Raw genomic sequence first — 23,852 nt, forward strand, 5'->3', positions numbered from 1 at the left:
CTCAGGCTGCTTCTCCACATGCCATCTCCCGCCGGAGGCGGCCTGGTAGTGAGGCAATTGGAAGCAGGTTAATGAGGCGTTAACATGCATGTTCAGCGCCCCATTAGCATAAATGGCGACCGTGCGAATTTCAAAGTGCAGACTGTGAATTGCAGATTGACAGTGTAGAGGGGGCAGCTTTGAAATAAGCGCTCCACTTCAACATTCCCTTACTCCCCCAGAACTAGATCGGAGTAAGGGAATGTCGAAGTGAGGCGCGTTTCGAAGCTGCCCCCCTCTACACTGACAATCTGCAGGTCAAAGCCTGCACTTTGAAATTTGCCATTTATGCTAATGAGGTGCTGAATATGCATGTTAGTGCCTCCTTAGCCTGTTCCAATAGCCTCATTACAATGCCACCTCTGATGGGAGAGTGAGCGTAGAAGCAGCCTCAGACACACTCAAACCGGGCTTACAGTGGCAGGCCTTTCTGGGTGGAAGGGAGGGCGATTATGAAGTGGGGTAGGACCCTGGCAGTCCTGCCAGTGGCGGTAGGTGGAGTAAGGAGGGCAGTTGCACTGGACCCCAGCCTTCATAACAAGGGCAGGAGATGGATGGCAGGAGATAAATCACTTGATCATTGTCTTATGTTCTCCTTCTCTGGGGCACCTGGCATTGGCCACCGTCGGCAGATGGGATGCTGGGCTTGATGGACCTTTGGTCTGACCCAGTATGGCCATTCTTATGTTCTTATGTTCTTATGACCCAGGGACTCATTCGCAGCGACGGTGGTCAGGGCCCTAGACCCCTTTAAATTGCTGCCGAAGTGCCAGGCAGCAGGGCTCTGAGAGCTAGGGGAGTCAGGTGTGGTGTGGCCTGGTCTGGGCAGCACTACAGGCTGACTGCCTGAGGCCCTGCCCTTTCTGGGGCACAGAGATGCCCCCCCAACTTGCCCCAGGGCCCACAGTGGCTGTCAGCCCTGCTGGAACCTGGGTAACATGCAGCATTAACATACTGTGAGCAACGTTCCCTCTCGTTTCTTCCACCCGCATGCAGAATAAATTTTATGTGCACAGAGGCATGTGCAGATGCGCACCACCAGTAGAAACACACACTGCCGGCTATGGGTGCTGTGGATGCGTTGCTAATCAGCTGGGTGGTACTTGAATCTTTCCTGAGTGTCCACCAAATGCTCAGCTTACAGGGAAGCCTGATCCTAAGTCCCATTGTCCATAGACTGCAAACCCCTCCACTACTTGGTTCGTTAGCTGGTTCTTTCTGCCTCAGCTTAATGAACCAAGCAGCGGAGGGGTTTGCAGTCCGTGTATGCGCAAGCTAAGGTGTGTGCATATGCAATGAGAAATGAGTGTAGTTGTGTGCACCTACTTACCTCTGCGTGGATGGGCGTGCTATACGTGTTGGACTGTGTGTATGTAATTCATTAGGAGTGTGAGTGCACGCTGTCATGAGTGTGCAGATACCTGTGGTTTTTCGTGACAGGTGGGTACACAGGATATGCACCTGAATTAATATTTGTGAGCGTGCTGGTGGGTTGGTGGTGCACGTGCATGAATGAGAGTGCAAGGGCCCAGGAGCGAGTACCTGTTTGTGTAGTTGTGCGAGTGTTTGCATGAGTGAAATTGATCCCAAGTAGATGAGGGCACAGGTTAATGCAGCTCCCCGCTCTGCGTGCCTGTCTGTTCCCCAGGCAGTACCCGTGTGTGATCATGCGTGTGCCCCAGTGAGCTGGGGGTATTTGCATGTGGGTAACATGGAATCTTGGATGCCATTTTGCATGGAAAGGGACCATCCAGGTGCCCACAGCCATCAGCTGCTCTGTTTATAAAATGCCTCCACGCAGCTCCTTGGCAACAAACCCATTTTTAAACCAATTAGGATGACCTCAGTTAGCACCTATATGTGTTGCTGGGAAACCAGCCTCTCTGACTAACAGCACTGCTGGCAATTAGCATAGCAAAACCTTCGGATGCCTTGCAACTTTCCTCGGACAGTTTGCCCAAGTGGTAGCTTGGGATCAGCTGCTTCTGTGGCCCTTTTAGGAAACAGCGCTACTCTCTGGGGCTGGGCGCATAGAACTGAGACAGCTTCGTGGAGGTTCCTTAGTAAAGAAGCCAGCCGATCGGCCTTTGCTGCATTCACTTGAGTCATTCAAACTGGGCACAAGCAGCTGCACGGTTTTAATGAGTTTATCCACATGGGGGAATAAACACAGGAATGGTTTATTGCGGGGGTGAGGTGGAGTCTCACATCCTAGGGGCCTGGGCTCCATCACAGGTGGCTGGTCCCTTAGGCTGCATCTCCACTAGCAAGTTCTTTTGAAAGATTTCTGGAAAGAAGGGGGCGCTTTCAAAAGATCCCACGGAGCGTCGACGCACAAAAAGCGTTCTTTCGAAAGCACAGGGAAAGAGTGTGGTGCTCCTTGCGCAGTTGCTCTTCCTTTCCCATTTCAGGAAGAGCGCCCCCGTTCAAAAGCGTCTCTCGAAAGCAGATGTGTGTAGATGCTTTGCAGGGCCCTTCTTTCGAAAGAGCAGTCCTCATAGCACCTGATTTTTCCATCCCTGGCCTGTTCTTTTGACGTGCTTTTTTGTGTGTGGATGCAGTCTTTCAAAAGAAGTTTTTTCGAAAGATCTCGGCAGTGTAGACGTAGCCTTTGGGTTTGCCTACACTACAGAGTTATTCCAGAATAGATTATTCTAGAGTTATTATTCCAAAATAAACTATTCCTGAATAACAGGTCCATACTACAGGGAAGCCTCAAAATAAGCAAAACTTATTCAGAAATAGCATGTCCACACACAATAGAGCCTATGTCAGATTAGAGCCCTCAAAAGCACTGCTTCCAGGGGCTCTGATTCAAAACACTATAGCTGTGTCCATACAAGCCCCCTCTGAAAGGAGGGGGCATGTTAATGAGGCACTTTGGAAGATGCTAATGAGACGCTGACATGAGTATGCAGTGCCTCATTAGCATAACAGCTGTGCGCAATTTGAAAGTGCTGCTTTCCGAATGCGTCTGCCCATAGAGACGGGCCTTTTGAAAGGATCCCCCCACGACTTTGAAAAGAGTTTTTCTGCGTGGACCTACTCTTAAGGTCCTGAGACCCACCTGTGGTGAGATCACTGCACCCTTCCAGGTGGACCAGTTGATTTTGGTCATGTGACTCATTCAGCCCAGGGACATAAGGGAGAAGGCTCCCAGCCTGTAGGAAAGACAGGAAGAGGAGTCTGAGCCAGCAATGTAGCTGGCAAGCAAGCAAGCAAGCAAGCAAGCAAGCAAGCAAGCAAGCAAGCAAGCAAGCAAGCAAAGGCTGAGCGTGCTGGAGAGCTGGGAAGCTGCAGCTGGCCCAGGAAAGCAACTTGAGGTGGGTGCTGTTGGGATTATAACTCAGCACAGGGAAGGAGGCCTGGGGACACCTGATTCAGGGGAGAACTGGTGAGTGAAGGGTGTGACATACTGCAGAGCTCTGGAGAACTGGCTATGGGCTCCCTGGGCCCTGTAGAGCCTGTGTGTTTATGGACCATGTATTTTGAAACCCTTTGCAGAAGGGGAATGTCTGAAAAAGTTACACCCACGGTGGAGATTTTGAGGAGGCCTGGGAGGGAGGGAAATAGAAGCTGGGTGCTACCTAGAAATCCCAATCCACAAGGGGGTGCTCAGGAGGCACTGACCCATTTACAGACCCCTATTCAAGAAAACACTTAAGCATACGTTTAACTTTTAAGCATGTGGTTAAGTACTGTCCTATATAAAGATGCTTAGGTGTCTACAAGATCTGCATCCAGGCTAGAGATGGAGGTAGGGATTTTTGAGGTTCTCTGGCCTGTGTTATGCAGGTAATCTTAATGGTCCTTTCTGATCTTAGGAATCTATGAATTCACAGGGATGTTTGGGGAAAGCCCAGGTGTAAGGATCACTATTGAGAATGGATGTGTGTGCAACATACTGGCAAATAATCTCACTCTTTTGGGACTAATTGGCAAATGTAAACTTCATTAATGGGAAGAGCCCTTTTCTGCCCCCCAGGCAGGGAGCTGGCTTGGCTTCTTGTGGCCCAATGAAGCAGCTCACCTGAAAGGTAAGGAGTAGCAAGCAATCCAGGGGCTGCCATGGGTTTGCATAGATTTCTGGCTGGATGATTGCAAAACACACCTGAGGTACTGTTTTCTCAAAAAGAAACACTATTTTCTAGCGCTTCCATTTGTGGGTGCCAAGTGGACTAACGCAGAGCACCAAAAAATTGGGGCACCTGAAATCAGTGGCTGTTTCACCAGTATTCTATGCCCAAATCACTCAGCAATGTGACCTCTGAACAGGCGATTTGTGGTCAGAAAGAGGACAGGGCTGGTTGAATTAGGTATTTGTTGCAATCATTCACCTGGTTGTTATGATCTCTGCCTTTGCGAACTCCTACTGGTGGCTTTCTACAAAATCAGAACCTCTTTCCTACTGTTCCTCAGACTGCTTGTGCTTGCATTCCAGTAAACAAGGAGTAACACCACTGAGATCAGAATAGGGCGAATCAAAGAATTGGGCCCTTTTGTGTTTTAAATGTGTCTAAATCTTCTTACTGGCGCATGATAGTGCCACGGAATGCTGCCAACCAGCCTCACTGTTTTGGGGTTTTGCTGTCAAGGAGCTGATTTCCTGCCCTTCGCTGGAAGCTCTCATGGTGATGATGAGGGAAACCTAGAAATCTTCTGCTTTCCAGGAAGGGACCATCCCACTGCAGTGCTTTTAGGAGTGAACCATTGTCTTTGGAACAGTGGGGGTTGAATGCAGAATGATTCAAAGACCCTGGCATGTTCTCAATGGACACTTTGGTCATGGATGAAGGTGCAGTTAATTTAAGCAGATGGAAACTTGTCCAGTCTTCTTGGGTTCTGCTAAGGGTTGCAAAATCTGAACCGGTCACTCACGTTCTTGGAGGTTACAGTGTTGCTTGGCATGGACATGATCCATCCTTTGGTGTGGCAACCATGGTAAATGGGGCACTGGATTACTGAAGGGAAGATAAATGCTTTGGCATGGTCTAAAATTAGAATGGACATTAGAGAAATAAGAATATTGTTTCAATTCATAGAATTCTAGAGCTGGAAGGGACCTCAGGAGGTCATTGAGTCCAGCCCCCTGCCCAAAGCAGGATCAACCCCAACTAAGTCATCCCAGCCAGGACTTTGTCAAGCTGGGACTTAAAAACTTCTAGGGATGGAGATTCTACCACCTGTCTAGGTAACACATTCCAGTGCTTCGCCACCCTCCTGGTGGTATAGTTGTTCCTAATATCCAACCCACTCCTCTCCCTCTAACTTCAGACAATGGTCCTTGTTCTGCCATCTGTCACCCCTGAGAACAGTTTCTCACCCTCCTCTTTAGAGCTCCCCTTCAGGAAGTTGAAGGTTACTATTAAATCACCCCTCCGTCTTCTCTTCTGCAAACTAAATAAGCCCAAATCCCTCAGCTTCTCCCCATAGGTCTTGTGCTGCAGCCCCAGAATCATTTTTATTGCCCTCCGCTGAACCTGATCCAGCACATCCACACCCTTTCTATACTGGAGGGCCCAAAACTGAGCATAATACTGCAGATGTGGCCTCACCATTGCCAAATAGAGGGGAACAACACCAAGAGCATCTTCTCTAGATCTGCTCAAAATGCTCCTCCTAATGCATCCCAATATGCCATTGGCCTTGGATGCAAGGACACACTGACTCATATCCAGCCTTTCATCCACCATAATCCCTAGGTCCCTTTCTGCTGCTTAGCCAGTGGGTCCCCAGCCTATAACAATGCTTGGGATTCTTCGTCCCAAGTGCAGGACTCAAAACTTCTCATTGTTGAACCTCATCAGACTTCTTTTGGCCCACTCCTCTAATTTGTCCAGGTCACTCTGGATCCTATCTCTACCCTCCAAGGTATCTACCTCTCCCCCTAGACTATCTTTTTTGTTTTGTTTTTTTAATTCCAAAGGGAAAAACTTTTAATACAAAAGAAATTTTATAATTTGGTTGAAATTTTCAGTGAATAGCCAGAACACTTTTTTGATTTCCAATGAGTATGAATTGTTTTGACTTAAAGCTTTTGGTGTTCATTGGAACACTTCTGCAGGAATCTTTTCGGATAGTGTTGTGGGTTTTTTAAATTTCTCATGGGGAAAACAGCTGTCATTTTTTCAGGCAGGCTTGCCTAGTATGTAAACATAGCAGCAGGTACAAAACCTACACACAATTTAAAATGAGTGGAGGAAATAATTCATTACAAAGGATGGGTTTGTTGAATTCTGCCTCTTTGTGTATTTGCAGCCCACAAAATCCCCTGATTCATTTTGTTGTTCATAGTTATTTGTAAAACAAAAAATAACAAACCAGTTTCCCCCAGGAAAAAACTCATTTTCCAAACTTCCAATGTGTTGGTTTGCTATGAGGCATAGGGCATAGTTCCTGTGTCCTGATTGGATGATGCCAGCAATTAACCAAAGCAATACATACTTACTACTGAACATTCAGTCTACGTCCGCCCTCTGTTAATGCTTGACTTTCAAATGAGCTGCAAATTCATGCTGTGGTTAAAAGACCGTCCAGAGCCAGTGACCCTGAGAAAGTCCATTCTTACTGAAAGCCCCATCCGTGATTATCTCTTTTCAGCGGGGAAGGCTCTGGGTTGATTAGGATTCTCATCCGAACAGATGGGCCCTATTTTCATGGCTGTTAAGAAGATGTCTGTGGGCTTTTAGGGACCCTATTCAGGAAAGGAGCCTTTGAACTGTAGGCTCTTAACGATGCTCTTCTAGGGGGTTCCTGCGTATCTTGGTCGTTGCCAACTCAGACTCTGCCCCGTGGAGTTTTTTTGTCTCTAACTAACCTCAGCTGTGGTCCTTTCCTTCACAAAGACTATGGAAAATGCAGGAGTCTGAACTGCAAAGCCAGTGTGGCAGCCCTACCCTGGGGCTCTCTCCACTCACCATGCTCTGAATGGCTCCTGAGCTCCTCTGGCTTTATCCTCTAGCAACTCTTTAGCATTCACTGGTCACCTCTCCACCAGCGCCCCCCCCCCCCCCCCCCGCACCCCCCATTGAACAACAGAGGGCTGCATCTCCCCTCTGCCCTTCCCCTGAAAGCTGATAAGTTAAGAGAATCCAACTGGGGATTGAGATCTGCTCTCCTCCTTGCATCAGCTGCCTGCTTTGCTGACCACGGTAACGTCTCCACAAGGGAACGTCTTTCCTCTCCCACATGTATTTGGGAAACCCTCTAGTGCAGATTTGCTGCTTTCCTCAAATGCAGACGTGCAGCCTAAAAAAAAAAAAAAAAAAAAAACAGGGTGAGGATTTTCAACCTCATTAGCCTCTCTAATTTCTCCCAGAACAGCCGTGAGTGCAAGCGAGTGGGTGGAACGTAAAGGGTCACTGAGCTGGGTGAGAGAGTCACACATATATGTTAATCAGCGTAGGTGGGAGGGGAGTGAACTCTATTTCCTGTCTCCTTGGCCTCCCCCATTCCCAGTTTTGGTGATTTACGCTGTCTCTGTCTCGCCAGCTGTGACCATCCAAGAGCTGGACTGTAGGTGAGCCTTGCCCTGTGCAAACACAGCGATGGAGCACAAGGGCAGAGAGCTGTAGAGGCAGGAGGTGGTGTTGGGGAGCTAGTCATTCAGGAAGCCTGGGGGGAAGGAGAGACGTACTGGGGGAGAGATAGGGAAGCAGTTGGGCCCCTCTCTCTACAGTATGTCCTTGCAGCTGGTGGGCACAAGTGTCCTAGCATGAGTGGATTTGAACTGGCACATTAAACAGCGCTGTGGGCGTTCTGGCTCTGGCCAGAGCTCAGCGCAGAAGCTAAGAGGGTCTGAGCAAGGACATCCGTGTGGCTATTTTTAGCCTGTCTTCCCCAGCCGGGAGCCTGGTTGCAATATAGAAATAATGCTAGACACAGAGCGGTGTGCTGGGTGCCTGAGGTGCGTGCTGATGGAGCCCGTGAGGCATGTCCTGCGATAGGCTCTGGTGTAACCCTGGCTCGGTGTCAGCCAGGCTGGGCGCTGCTCGCTGACACAAGGTAACACCCCACTCCACTGCCCGTGAGTCGGGAATTGTCCCATTACCGTGTGTCGAGAAAACGCTGATTTGTCGAAACAAAGCGCTTGCAGGGCAGGGTCAGGTACAGCAAACGTCCACTTCGCCACATGTGGGGGCAGGAGGGAGATGTCTTGGAAATGGCCCAGTTGCGATCATGTTTTTGGCATCCCACCAGTTCTATTGACTTCATTGGGTAGCAGTGAAGTGAAGGGTTCTCCATCTGCGGAAGGGGATCAGAGCCCAGCCTGAGTGTCCTTGCCAGAGTCAGCTTAACCCCTGGGACCCTTAAAGTGGCTATTGTGATCTCCTCTGTCCCTAGCAAAGCAGCACCCAGTGCGTCTATCCCAGTGGGAGTGCTTGAGAGGTAAGGTACTACCCTCCATCAGGGAGGGTGACACAGCTGGGCTGTATTTGGGGAAGCACCACGTTCCAGTCTCGCGGGGCAGAGACCCAGGTTCTAATCCCAGCTTCACTGTGAACCTGCTTAGTAGTCACATCCTTTCTCTTTGCCTCAGTTTCCCCATCTATATAAAGCATTGAGATCTGTGTGCGAAATGTACAACTGAAGTCTGGGGCTGGCCTGATTTCCCTGTTGAGTTTAACAAGCTCCCGGGCATATGTGGGAAAACCTCCCTCTGGTTTTAGACGACAGGAAACGTGGGTTTTCCCAAGCCCGAGTTAGCACAGAGGAGAGTCTAGGAAAGCTGTGGCTGTCTCTTTCCCCCCTGCCCCCGCCATCCTCCAGGTTTGTCTGTGGACCATTAAAAGAACAGGCCAGAGGCTTTTCAAGCTGCTCAGCAGCTTCATTTAGGCTGCAGATCACGAACGGATTTACATCAGGGCTGCCATGTGCTCAATAGCGCTTTACAACGTGGTGCCTGCATCCTCCTGTCCCACCCCGCCTCCGCCTGACACCAAATTTGGAGCAGCAGCCTCCTGCCGGCACAGCGATGTGGATCGAGGGGTGCAGAGAGGTGATCCCTGGCTGCTGATGTGGTCACACCAGCAGAGCTGTGCTTGACTGGCGTCACCTGGCTCACTTTTAGATAGCGGTTTCATTAGACTACCGCAAAGCATGACCTTGGCTCTTTAGCTGCCGCGAGGCCAAGATTGCTTTGTTGGTGGAGCTACCATCAGCGATGCCCACCTAGTGTGGACAGAGCCTAACGGAGAACATTGTGTTACTGGGCTGGCTGTATGAAATCCTCTGGCCTGAGCTATGCAGGAGGTCGGATATTGATCACTACCCTGGTCCTTTCCAGCGTTCTCCATGTTCTCCTCCCTTTCCAGTATCACTGCCACGTTTGCCCTGAACTCTGTGCCATGCCTGTGACTCATCTGCCGTTTATCTCAAACAAGCTTGTCATGAGGCTGTTCCGTTCTACACCGGTGCATGTGTCTCATTTCTGTAATTAAGCGTATTCATTTACCTAACAATGCTGGTAACTTAACAGGTTTGTGACTCACAAAATGTTCGTTTTTCACACATCTGATGTAACCCAGGGAAAAGAGAAGTCACCACTCAGCGTGCTAAGAATACCTTGTCCTCCACTGTCATCTAGTTCAACAGATTTTACACACAACCTCTTATTGTTTATATTACCATAGCGCCTAGGGGCTCCCATGCTGGACTGAGACCAGTGGCTTTTTTCCCCAGCTGTAGGTGGAGTAAATTTTGCTGTGTGCACAAAGGCAAGTGCAGAGTGCACCACCAACAGAAACACAGGCTGCCCGATGTCTGCACTCTGCTAATCAGCTGGGCAGCACCTGAATCTCTCCTGGGTGGCTGCCCAAGCACTCACCTTACAGAGAACACTGACCAAGATCCCATTGTGTTAGGTGCTATCTGTGCCAACAAAGAGCAGAAGAATGGTCCCTGGCTTGCCGACAGGGGGAGTAAAGGTGGCAGTTGCCCCGGGCCCCTTTGAATTGCCACAGCAGCGCAGCTCTGGCTGCACATGGCTTGGAGGAAGTGGGGTGAGGGATACTGCCGGGCCCCTGTATCCACCTGGCCTTGGGGCCTGCAGCGCTGCCTCTATCAAATGAGAGCCTGATGATGCTGGTGCCCAGTTCTGCAGACTTAGAAAGCGAGTGAGGAATAAGCCATTTAGGTGTGAATACCCAGTGCATCATCATGGCTAGTAGCTGGGAATCTGAGGGCAAGGTCATGGGATGGAGTCTCCATCCCTTGCAATCTTTCAGACAAAATAAGACTTCTCTTTCTGTAAGATCTGTGTCAGTGCAACAACACAAGTTAGTGGGCTGGCTGCAGAAAGCACGAGTGAAATTCTCTGTTCGGTGCTGTGCGGGAGGTCAGATATTGATGATTACCTTGATCCTTCCCAGGGCTCCCTCCAAATTTTAACATCCATGGGCGAACTAAATTTTGTTCTGTGCACCCAGGCATGTTGATGTGCACCACCTATAGAAACACAGGCTGCCGGCTGTGGGAGGCTGTGTGCGCTCTGCTAATCAGCTGGGAAGCACCTGAATCTCTCCTGGATAGCCACCCAGGTGCTCTGCTTACAGGGAACGCTTGGTCTTTCTGGCCTTGGCCCCTGTAAAGTGTAAAGGATTTGTCCAAGGTGCACAGCGAGCTGGGACGATTGAAGAACTGCAGCCAGACCACCTGCCTCCCACTCTGCCCCCTTGCAAGGAAAACCCTGGGTCTGAGGAATTTGAAAACTGCAATCTGACCCTGAGGTGGAAGGCTACATCTGCAAGTCCAAAGAGCCTTTGCTGTCATGCTGCTAACTATCCAGATCCTGAATCCAGCTCTTAGACACCAGAGCAGAGCCTGTTGCTCTGTATGGCATGAAAACCCCTCGGCCGGCCACGAACCTTATGATCAGCAGAGCTACTAATGTTTCATCTAATGTGTATTAGAGCTGACAGGTCGCTGTGCTATGCAATTTTTAGAGTTGGCATTATGCAGCTTGGCAAAAAGGATGACTAATGTGCATCCCTTCCTGCTCCTACAGCAGCAGAAACCAGAATTAGAGCGTAAGACTCGGAAGCTTTGTAGCAAGAGGCACCCAACCGTTGAGGAGCCAGTTAGATCTTCCCTCTTTCCCTGTCCCATCCCCAAATCATGTGTTTGGAGAGAACCTGCACTCCTCGAACAGGGGGCAGCTGCTGCCTGGAATAGCCTTATAAAGGACGTTCTGTCTTCCCCGTGTTTAGAGAGCTAGTCAGCAGGGATGTTCTCATTGCAGAGAAATGTCTGGAGAAGAGAACAGGGCTTGTTCAGATCCTCCAAAAAAAAAAAAGGCAGTTCATCTGTCATCACCAGAGTCCCAGAATGGCATTGAAAGACCTTGTTGTTCAGTTCTGTTTTCACACTGAGCTCTGTCCTGGCTTGGGGTGGGGGGATGCAAGGTTGCCAACGGGGAGCAATGCTATTTCTGAAGATGGTTTGGTTTGTGTGTTTTTTTTTTTTTTTTTTTTTTTTTCCTCCCCCGACATGACGTAATGTCACTTTTCTTAAAATAGCCTATTAAAATCTCCTGGCTGGCTTTCAGTAGTCACTGGAGATGGATGCTGGTTCTTATACGCCAGGCCAGTCCTGTAGGGTTGGCAACCCTACAGTGGGGCCTGAATCTTCCATTTTATTGCAGGGCAGGTTTGCTGTGCTCCAGTTCAGCAAATACATGCCCAGATCCCACACATTGTACACAGACTCATCCAAGGAGCGCACACACTCACTGCCTGAGCCCCCATTGTGGGTGTATGTATGAGCACACTCATCCCTACATTAACTGCACACCCAATGCCTCAGCACTGGGTGCAGCTTCCATACATCCTGGGTACACACCCTGTTCCAGTACACAAGGCCTATCTATGCATATGCTATGTTAGCACATCCTAGAGCCGCACACAATACCCTACACACACATCCAGGACACATCTGCTGTGGATTCACGCTCTCACTTTTAAACTTGGGAAACCAAGTCAGGTGGCAGAAGAGAGACCTGGCCCATCAGGGTGGGGGTAGTGTGGTTTCGTAATGAGGGCACTAGCTTGGTGGACAAGACACCTGTGGTCTCTTTAGCTTGCAAGGTCTTTGGGGATGAGGTTGTCCCTCACTAGGGGTGTGTACAGTGGGACCCTGCATGTGGCTTGGTTATAGGGCAAATGATTGAGCGTATGCAGCCAGCTACTCATCCTTGGTCCCAACCCAATGCGTTAGTCCCTGTGACTGTTCCGAAATACAGGTGCCTTCTTGGTCTGCACCTGTAACAGCTCTGATTCCCCCAAACTGCCACTGATTTCGTAGCGAAGTGGTGAACGGAAGCAAAATGACCCCTCCCTCTGGGGGGGTGTCAAATGCTTTAAGTTAAACTGAAGTGAAAGGTCTCTGTTTCCATGGCTTAGTGCGGAGGCTTATTTTAGATCAGTCTAACCTCAGTTTAGACCTGTGTTATTACTTATTTATGATCACTGTAACTTCCAAGAGCTCAGTCACGAAACAGGACCCCAGGTGCTGTGTAAACACAGGGAAAAACAGATGGTCCCTGGCACCAAAAAGCGGATGTGCCTGTCTCTTTGATGCTGAGGCGCTGGTCTAAGCATTGTGCCCCAGAACTCTTGTGTTCCTTTGCCAACTCTGCCACCACCTTTGATGTGACTTCGAGGGAGTGGCTTTCTCTGAATCCATTTTTCTCCTCTGCAACATGGAGATAAACATGCCTGGGTGTTGTGGATCTCAGTTAAGGCTTGTGGCTCCGAGATCCCTGGAAGAAAGATCTGTGTAAAGTATTGCTCTGTTTCTCTGGAGAGCCCTGAAGGATCTGAGAAAATGGAAGGACTTAACAATCAGTTGAACGAGAAATAGACCTGCCATGAAATAATGGCACTGCCCAGAAACAGTCCGCACCTGGCTTCTCCAGCACTGCCAGTAAAAATCCACAGTGTCTGTTTAATGACAATAAAATGTCAGTTAGCCAGTGCCTGTGAGGAGCTGAGGGAGCAGGGTCAGATGGAGTATAACATACGGTCATACATGCACTGTACAACGGCAGTCAAAAAGGCAAATAGGATGCTAGGAATCATTAAAAAGGGGGGAGAGAATAAGACGGAGATTATTTTATTGCCTCTGTGTAAAACCAAAGTGCTCCCACATCTTGAATACAGTGTGTGGCTGTGGTCTCCTCATCTCAGAAAAGATATATTGGAATTGGAAAATGTTCAGAAAAGGGCAGCTAAAATGATGAGGGGTTTGGAAAGGGTCCCCTATGGAGAGAGATTAAAGAGACTAGGACTTTTCATTTTAGAGAAGAGCAGACTTGGGGGATATGATAGAGGTCTATAAAATCATGAGTGGTGTGGAGAAAGTGAATAAGGAAAAGTTATTTCCTTGTTCTTATATTATGGGAACTAGAGAACACCAAATGAAATGAATACATAGCAGGTTTAAAGCAAATAAAAGGAAGTGTTTCTTTACACAGTGCACAGTCAACCTGTGGAACTCCTTGCCAGAGGAGGCTGAGAAGGCTAGGACTATAACAGGGCTTAAAAAGAGCTGAATAAATTCATGGAGGTTCGGTCCATCAATGGCTGTTAGCCAGGATGAGAAAGGAATGGTGTCCCTAGTCTGTTTGTTTGTCAGAGGCTGGAGATGGATGATAGGAGAGAGAGATCGCTTGATCATTACCTGTCCTGTTCACTCCCTCTGGGGCACCTGGCACTGGCCACTGTCGGCAGACAGGATACTGGGCTAGCTGGACCTTTCGGTCTGACCCAGTTTGGCCGTTCTTGTGTTCATATCTTCAGTCCCAGCATAAAGAGAGCTCTTTGCCCTCCCCATTTCCATCCTTTCTGGATGATGGCTTCTTACTATGCCATGCTCCTACCTCCCAAGCAAGACCCAATGGAAAGGAATGATGCCTCCAGAAGGAGCAAAAGCACATTGCAACTTATTTATACAAGGCTCATTTCCTCTCTTGGTTGAAATACAGCTACCTGTCAGGTGGGACGCAGCAGCTGCTCAACAGCACAGTGCAACAGTATTTGGCATCTCAGGGCAGGAAGAAAAGAATTACAGCACTGGATCAATATATCAAACAGCTGCAAGGGGAAAAGCAACTAATTTGCTAATAGACCCAGGACACAAAGCACCCTGAGGGCCTAAGCTAGTGGAATCCCAAAGTACCAGCATGGGGTATCTGGGATGGGGGCGAGGAGCTCATAGAAGTGTGTTTTAGTCCCATGTACCTGTTATGTTAAATCCCAACCGTGAACCATAGATGCTACTTACAAGGCAGGCCCAGAGTGGCTGCAGAAAGGAGCTGGCTGAGAGAGCTGCTCTGAGGATTTTAATTGCTGCCGTTTCCGGGGTTGTCATAGTCTTCTAAAATAAAAGGGCTGATGGAAAATGGTCCCCTAAAGTGTCATGTTCCAGATCTAGAAAGATGAAACTTCTTCAAAGCCACATAAGGGTTAAAATTCGATGCAAAAGGCTGGAAGCCTGGTTAGAGACATTCAGCAAAGGAAGGGAGAGAAGTTGTTTTCAAGTCACAGGTGGAGTTTCCCTTTCTAGGGCTTTTTCTTCCACCCTGGTGATGACTTTTGAGTCCCTGTGAGACAACTACATGGTATCCAGAGGGCAGTAGTGTTCATGTAACCCCCATGTACCCAGGCAGGCTTTGGCTTTCTCTTGTGTCTGATTCAGAGGATAAGAACCTACTATAGCTGTCGAGGAGCATTTGGCTCAAGTGACAGAGGCCTGGGCTTTTAAGGCTAAGTCTAGATAACAGGGATTTGCTGACAAAAGTTTTTGTCAGAAGAAATCTTCCAACAAAACCCCAGAAGCCCTGTCTGTTGACAGAGGCTCCCCCCAACCCAGAACCTCCGGACAGGCTTCCTGTTGACATATCTCTGACGGAGACATTCTGCCTCAAGGGGAACAGGATAAGACTGTCGACAAAAGTGTTGCATTCTGGCGATTTAGTGTTGGCAGAATGCCTTGGGAATCTGGATGCTCTGTGGGTTTTACTGACAAAACCCTCAGTGTAGACCTAGCCTAAGTGCAGAATGTCCAATATGCAGTCCTCCCAGCACTGGTTTTAACTTGGAAAACCTCTTAAGAAGAACATCTTTCATCCTTTTTCAACCAGAAAGATTGGCTTCCCTACCTTTAAAAGGACTCTGTAAAGCTCTCCAGTTCCCACCCCTGTGTCTTTTGTGCTGTGTCAGTTTTGCTTGTGTGGGTTTAACTTCCAGTATTTCTTGAGCTGCTCTGTCCTCAAAGAGACCATTTGAAAAAGCAAACCAACAAGAACAGGTGCTCATTTGTCAGAGGGACGCAGTCAGGGCATCTTGGCCTGGGTAGAGCTGTGGGAATCATTGGGTTGATTTTGTTGTGGGATGTGTGTTTAATTCAGGCTGGACTTTGGCTAAAGCTAGTGTGGGTACAGTCACACTTCTGCTGTATCCACAGAGGACTTCATGCCACAGCAGCAGCCGTAGGGTAGCACACGAGGAAAAGTTACAGTAGTAAATAGGACGAGGGCCCAGTCCTGCTCCCGTTATGGGTCACTTGAGTGGAAGCTGGACCTCCTGCTCTGGGGTCGTGTGAGCTGGCTCTCCGCTGTGGTGGGCACTTGGTTTCAGAGTAGCAAGTTGGACTCGGGAGAGTCGAGTGCTGTTCCTGGAGATTTATCAGGCCCTGCCTGGAGCCTGGGGTGAGTTACTAAATAATTCTGTCTCTCTCTTTTCCATCTGTAAAATGAGGAAGATAATTCTGCTTTGTTTAGACTCGGGCAGGGGCTGACCTGTCCTATGGACCCCCGAGGCCGCTGTACTCTCTGCCAAAGGACAAATAACCAGTCTGTGAATTCTCTGGGTTGCATTCTTGGCATGACCAGCGGTGGACGGAACTAAACAAAGTCCTTTGCTACTGTTTCCTGTTTTGGGTTAATTTCTCAGCAGCTGGGGAAGCTGTTCTCCAAGGCGTGTCCCTGGGGCATCTGGACCATCAGGACTCAGATGCAAAAAAACAGCTGTGAAGGCAAATGAAGCTGAGGGAGCTAAAAGCATTGTGGGATCCTGAGAAATCAACAGGGCTGGCTGGAGTGTTCCTAGCTGCACTGGAGGATGCCGAGAGGCTCCTAGGTGCCACCCTTTTCCCTGCAGGAAGGGCAGGGTGGTGCCTGTGCAGGGATGCTTTGAGCTGCTGCAGTTGTCTTTTCCTGGGAAATCACTCCTATGCCAAGGCCTTGACTCCATCCTTTCCCCTCCAGATGGGAATGGGTGTTGCCAGAGTCAGGCAGGTAGCTTGGATTACCCCACGTCTCTGCCACCCCAGAACATTCCCCCTTTCAGTTCAGGCTAGGGCCCTGCCAGCACACCACCTCCTTCAGCTGGTTACTTGTGCTGTTATCCTGTTCCTGACTCAGCCTCCTCTGAGATCAGGCATCTCTTCCATGTGCTCACCCGGGGCCATGCCTGGATAACAGACTCCACACAGTCCCAACAATATCTCTCCAGCTTGCTGGCTCAGAGGTTCATATGCAGCCTCATGAGCTTTTTCAATGGTCTTCAGCTTCTGCGGGGGAAAGTGCTGGTCCAAGGCAAATGGACAGTGCTGCCTAGCAGGGAAACAAATGGCCTCAAACTTGGGTTCAGTCCCTGCTCTGCCATAGACTTCCTGTCTGACCTTGAGCAACTCACTTAGGCTTTCTGTGCCTCATTTCCCACACCTGTACAATGGGCACACCCTACCTCATAAGGTACATGTGCTAAAGATTGGGAGGTACTTAGTTACTACAGTAACTAGGGCCATGAAGTACTTCAGAGAACTGCAGAGCATGACTCTCAGACACCAAGGCCTTGATTCAGCAAAGCACTTGCTTAACTTTAAGCATGTTATGGATGCCCCTTAGCATCAATGGAACTCGCACAGAACTAAGCTGTGTAGAGCAAAGAGCCTGGACCCTTTCCACTACTATCTGTATGGGTCAGGGCTAGAGAATTTAAAAGAGCAAGATCCTTCTACAGGTCACTTTCAGATTCTAGAGTTGACTAAAGCATTCTATAGGAGGGTTAAAACTCCTAGGGAACAGATTTGCTCTGACTCATAGAGGAGATCTTCTATGGAAACTTCTATAGTAGTTTGTTGATTTAATCTCTTGATTTAAAGACAGGGTGTCTCTCTCCAGCTCTGCTGCCGTTCAGCTGGCTGTTGCAGGTTGGATGCAGGAGCCACTGGGTGAAGTGCTAGGGCTTGTTAGACAGGAGGTCAGGCTGGTGGGCCAGGATGGTTCTGAACCTACAAAGCCAGGGATTTGACATTCCAGAAGGCACTAGCACTCTGTGTTTCATTTTTTAACTGATGCTTTCAAAGCCCTCTGCCAAGCAGGGAGAAACTGGTCCTCAGAGACTGTCAGTGAACTCAGCCAGGCCAGAAAACGATGCCAGCAAGCCTGTGGCCAAGCTGGTACTCAAATCCAAGTCTTGCTGTGATGAATTGCAAGCTACCTCCCAATGTACTGTCTGTCCATTGGCCCAGAGCTGGCACAGCCAAGAGGCTGCAGCAGGACTCAGAACTCCAATCAGCTGTGATTAACTCACTGACGGAGAGCTGGAGCGTGATGGGTTACTAATGCCCCAGGCTCAGGCTTTGGGACATTTGGGTTTCTGGGAGGCAGGATGGAGCAAAACCGTGCCTGTGAAAAGAGAAGAGTTTGCTGGGGATGGGAACGGATCAGTTTCCCAGTGCTGACCTAAAGGGAAATTGGGCTCTGGTCCCCTGCTCTGGGTTGGTCCCTCTGCTGGGGGTAAATCAATGGATCTCTGTCTAATTAGTTACACCAATGCAGCGCCTATACCACGTTCTCCTTTCGGAGGAGGTATGCCAATGAGGGAGATCAAAAATGCAAATGAAGTGCTGGTTTACAAATCTCATGTTTCATTTGCATAATCGCATGCGATCCTGTTTCTGGGAGACACTCTTCCGAAACCAAAACCAGACGCGTAGATGGGTTCCTTTAGGGAAAAATCCTGTTTTCAAAAGAACGCTTCTTCCTATTTAGCTGAGAAGAGGCTCAACTGCACAGCCAAACTTCCAGCTGTGCATAACTCCATCTTCCAAACCGGTTGAAAGATTCTTCCATCACTAGTCTGCATCTCACTTGCAAGCAAATGACAAATGAAATTCAGCTGGGAGGGTCCAGTACCAACCCTCTGTTGTGCAAATCAGCTTGAGTGCATCTTACCAGCCTGCCTGAGGCAGGGGCTGGAGCAGGATAACGAGGCTGTTGTAAATTAGGTATCCAATTTGGCTGAGCTGGGTTGTCATGGCTGAGAAGGGCTGGGTCAATGGACATCGTCGGGGCTGGGCAGAGCTGTGTGACAAGGGCAGAGCTCGGCCATCGGGCCTGAGCAGGGCTGAGTGGCTGGACACTGGCAGGATTTTGTGGTCAAGGTTGCTTATAGGGAACTAAGCAGCCTCCCTCCCTGCTCAAGAGGAGGACCCAGGACAGGGAGGGCCCAGGAGATAAAGGCTGAGATGTACTACCAGAGCTCAGTGAGGGCTGAAGACTGGCCCAGTGATGGAAGTTGCAGGTAAATGCTGATTGTTAGAGCTGTGCTGTCTGGAAAACAGGCAATGCTGTTGGTCAAGAAGGAGGAGCATCAGCAGATCTGTATGTGGGAGACCAGCAGGGGGTACTGCACGTCAGAGCTGAAATGTATTGATAGAGCTGTGGGGGGGATGGTGAGCTTACAAAGCTCATTCGCCTATCATGCCTTGTAATTATTTGTTACATACAAGGCATCAGCAGTGTGCAGGTGGCTTTGCAAAACAAAGATGGAGTCCCTGCCACTAAGGGATATTTCATTTCATTTTATTTTACTTTACAGTGCTACTTGGTTCAGGGCCCCACTGTGTGGCAGACAAGAGACAGCCATGCTTCCAGGTGCTTACAATCTATAGAGGCAAAGGAAACTGATAGGAAGTGACTTGACCGTGTCACACAAGTCAGGGTCAGATCTGTCTGATTTTTCCCCATCCAATGCCCCATGCACTAGGCATCACTGCCTCTCACTGAACTGAAATGGAGCTACTCATGAATAAGTGTGAACAGGGTGAAAAAGGGCTCCACCATTGGTCCTAAGTGAAGACACTAGCAGCCAGAAGAAGCAACTAACAGAGCAGGCAGGGCAGGATTAGTGTTAAGGATCTAAATCATGCCCATCACGCACCCAGCAGATGATAGTGGTGGGTTCTATTGAGTCTTGGAGTCGCTGCAGGATGGGGCATAAGACTCTCTAGAGAAGAGAATGTGTGGAAGGGTGGTGAGCGGTGACAGGGTTGTGGGGAAGGCAAGGAGGAGCGCCGTGATCTGGGCATTGAGCATTGAAATGCATGCAGTTCCCAGGAAGTAAGAAATAGGACCTTTAAAGGTAAGCAGAGAAGGAAAGCTCCTGTCAATGAACCAGGCATCTTCTATTAAAATACCTGGGGCATGATGTTGCTGCCACTTCCAGGAGTAAATTGGAAGTTATTTGACAACAGTGATTCTGATCTCACTTGTCTTGCACACAGGTGCGACTACCTGTTACTGATGACTCCTTGTGGCCAGCTCACAGTCCTGTCCAGTAGAAAAAAGTAGAATTTAAAAGATGATGATGATCCAAATGATTAAGTATTTATTCAATATAATGAAACCTTCCTACATGTCAAAGGACTGGTAAAAATGTAGGTGTGGGTTGAGAGTTACTGAGACACAATCATCCCGGATTAAAAAAAAAATCGCAAAGTTAAAATATGGAGAAACATGTATAATAGAAATATGATAGGACATTCAGCATGGAGCTCTGGGATTGGTATTTGTCCCCATAGCCATCATTTCAGTAGGGGGCATACAAGACAGGTCTATAGATATATAATTTTTTTTCCACTTAAAATTCTTTCCTTTGTCAATTCCAAGGAGCCTTAATAATTTACCATGACCTCGGACTCCTGGCATCTACTGTGCTACAAGGATCGAGAACTCCCTCTTGCCTCCAGATCTTTCTGGGGAGAGAGCTTCCTTGAAAGCAAGAGTTAGTTTATTCCCCATTCAGCACTGGAGGACTCCCCGCCCCCCCCCCTCCCCCCCGAGCAAGGAGATTATTAAAGCCCATAAGCGCCTCTCCAGTTGTAAATTGCACTTACCGGCCTGAACGAGCTTTGCTGTGTCATAGGGGGAATCACCCTTGGGAGAGGGCTACAGCAGTGGGACAGTGCACTGGGTTTAGTTATTTACCCAGCGCGCAATTGTGGAACTCATGGCCACAAGATAACGTGACGGTGCTGATTGCGTTTTACAGTTCCTCTCTGTGCCTGGTCCATGGAGGATATTAGTTGTTAACAGCCTCTAGTGACAGACCCTGGGCTCTACCTATGCTTTTAGCATTGAAAGTCACTGATTCGATCCCAAGGGGACAGCCAGAACAACAGTACTGAAGCAGAAAACCTAGGAAGGTACCAAAACACTTTTCTCCCTCATGTTCATCTATAAACGCATCAGTTAAGCATGTCCTGACCCCTTCTAGGGGCTAAACCACATAAAGCATGACACCATGTGGTTTCTGCCAGGAATTAGCTCAAGTGTTGCAGACCTGTGCTCTGGGGCTGGAGGGCTGTTTATCTCAGCCAAGACAGCCTCCTAAGCTGGAGGATTGGTTATGTAAAGGATTGGCAAATTTCAAATTCAATTCTGCTTTTTTAGGATTGTAACGGATATTGATTTATTTTAATTTTTTTCCTATTTTATCCATTTAAATTTTCACAGTTATGGGAGAGTAGGAGTGGATGAGACAATAATTATTTAGCGGCAGTAGATGCAGAGATTCAAACATGAAGGGCTTAGAACCATTAGAACACACAACGCCAGCGTCACATTGAAATGTACGCCGGAAGCAGCCTTAAGTCAAACTCTGAAATTCAAGAAGTATTTATCTCACTTTGCCAGCCTGGAAACTTTGCTCACTGGTGGAAATGCTCTTTACATGTGCAATGATACTGATATATAACATTTTTTTTAACCAACACTGGTTTAAAAAAAGTCACCCATCTTAGCTCAATTATATAGCATGTGAGTGAAATCCATCTTTGTCCCCTTGTAGTGGCCAGACTGCAGAAGGAGATTTAAATTACACTGTTGAGTGAATTGAGCTGATTATTTATTATCCAGCAGGAGCAGCATTTGCCATCTGATCCAGGGCTCCTGGGTTCAGTCCCTGTATGACCCATCCAGGAGGATTGTTAGAGTGGTCAATGTTTTTGAGAGCTTTATCTCCGTACCTCCACCCCAGCTAACTTTTTAGTCTAACCCTTGATCCCTGTGTTCCATAGCTGCCCGAACAGATCCCAAGTTTTACAGAGCTTGAAGAGCTTCATTACTAAGCTTGTTACTGTAACCCACATGCCTGCTGGGTGTGGCTCACTGTACCATGTAGTGTCCCTTTAAACCACTTACACAGAGAGAGGAATGAGTCTGCTCAACAGCCTTACCTGAGAGCCAGCAAGCTTTTAGCTTCAACTGGAGAGGCTCCAGAAATCCCAGCTTGGGCAGTACTAAGGGCCTTACGGGGTTGTGATGATTAGAGTTTTCGACCTAACTTGTACCATCAGCAAACAGCAGGTAGCTTCCTGCCTCTCCAGTGAGCTTGTTGCCCAACAAGTTCTCTCTCTGCTTCCTCTCAGGGTCATGATCACATCTGCTTCTCCAGGCTTTTTTGCCTCCAATGCACACAGGCTGCAAACCAATCTCCTAGCTCCTGCATCAGCATTCACAGAAACTCAGCCCATGCAGCTGAACTGTGACTGGACACATGCCTTGGGCAGCCCCTGCATTGTTCGTAGCTGTCTTCTGGTAACCATTGAGTCTCCTACCCACGGAGCTTAGAGGTCTATGGCTGTGCTTGGATCCAAGGCTTTTGACCACAGTTCCCTGACATCCATCCGGGCAGCAGGAAAAAGTCAGCAGGCCCTTTAATTGCTCAACCTCTGCTCCTGGCATCAATCCCTCATCACGATGCAGCCACCCCTACTCCTGACCCATCTCTCAGCACCCAGTGGTCCACGTGCTGTGCCCACGAAGGCCATGCGATATTGCTGGCACATGGCAGACCGCTCCAGCTAATCTACAAACTCATCTGAGCCCCTGCAGTCTTCGAGACTGAAAGGATCTATTTTTCTAACGTTGGAAATGTAGGTCAGCCCTAACCTTAAAAAAGAAACCAAACAAGGGACCAAAAATCCTAACGAAGTAAGCTGCAGTCTCTGGTGCCTTGACAGAGACGCAGTTCAAATCGCCCATGTGGAGGGGGCTCTCATCAGAGGAAAGATGTACTCGAATGAAGGACCTTGCAATTTCATTGTAAAAGATTTGGTCTGACACACATTAATGTGCAGTTAACGAGCCACCCCCAGGCATCAAGGAATCTGCAGTGATTTACTTTCACATTGCCACGTTCTCTGGCGAGCAGCAGCCCTTCGTGGGCAGACTCAGGCTTTGGGGGGCCATGGGTGCTCCACTAATCAGCTGGGCAGCACATGAATCTCTCCTGGGTGGCCACACAGGTGCTCAGCTTACAGGGAACACTGCTTCTGTCCCTCTTGGGTACAATGGGGATAACGGCACTGCCCTGGCTGCATCCCAGAGGGGTGATGAGGATAAGTATTTTACCGATTGGGTGGTGCTCAGATGATACGACGCAGCGGATGTTGGAAACATCTGAGCACCACCTGATCTGTAAAATATTTATCCTCACCGCACCTCTGGGATGCAGCCAGGGTGGTGCCATTGTACCCAGGAGGGACAGAAGCAGTGTTCCCTGCGTGACCACCCAGGAGAGAGTCAGTGCCGCCCAGCTGATTAGCAGAGCACTCACAGCCACCCCAAGCCAGCGGCCTGGGTTTCTACTGGTGGTACACATCCATACATGTCTAGGTGCACATAACAAAATTTATTCCACCCAGGATGGAAAAAGTTAGCAGGAACCCTGGACAGAAGGATTAGAATCCAGATTTTTTTAGACATTTGGCTCATAGGTTTCAGAGGGATCGCCGTGTTTGTCTGTTTCGGGGGGGAAAAATTAAAAATGAGAAGCCCCATGGCACCTGAAAGACTAACAGATTTACGTGGGCAGAAATTCTGTGGGCCGGAGCCCACTTCATCGGGAGCTATTTGGCTCTTAGAGCCCACGGCCAGAAGAGAGATTTGAGATCCTCTAGTCTGACCTCCCACACAAGCCAGAACTGCCCCTAAATAATTCCCGCTAACTTTCCAGCTCAAACCCTCCAGCTGGTCTTGATTTGAAAATTGCTAGTGATGGAAACTCTACCACAAACTCTGGTAAATTGTTGTAGGGCTTAATTACGGTCACCATAATTCTGGTCTGAATGGGCCTAGCTTAAATTTCCAGCCATCGGATTGTGTTGGACCTTCTTATGGTAGTTAGATGAGTTTATTTAATATTTGTTCCACATGTAGGGACTTATTGATTGCAATCCAGTCACCTCTTATCCTCCTCTCTGGAGCTTGGGTCCCTTGCCATAAGGCAGGTCCTGTAATCTTTCACCATTTTTGTGGCTTCTGTCTGTACCCCCTCCAAGGAGTTTATCAACCTCCTTCTTGAACTGTGGGCACGAGAACTGGACAGGATCCCAGCAAGACACACCGGTGCCAGACACATAGGGCAAATACTTCTTTACGCCAGGAGATTCCCATATGGCTGCATCTAAGGGCTACAGGAGCTCTTTTAACAGCTTTGCTCCTGCTCAGGCCCACGGATGGGTGT

At 48.7% G+C, this 23,852-nt stretch overlaps 1 protein-coding gene across 3 annotated transcripts in view; it reads left to right on the forward strand.

The window, feature by feature from the left end:
- KCNC4 (potassium voltage-gated channel subfamily C member 4) overlaps positions 1-23,852 on the forward strand; it is a 57,704-nt gene that overhangs the window by 28,228 nt on the left and 5,624 nt on the right. The window lies entirely within an intron of this gene.

This window comes from Carettochelys insculpta, chromosome 26 (assembly GCF_033958435.1).
Source record: "Carettochelys insculpta isolate YL-2023 chromosome 26, ASM3395843v1, whole genome shotgun sequence".
Lineage (NCBI taxonomy): Eukaryota > Metazoa > Chordata > Testudines > Carettochelyidae > Carettochelys > Carettochelys insculpta.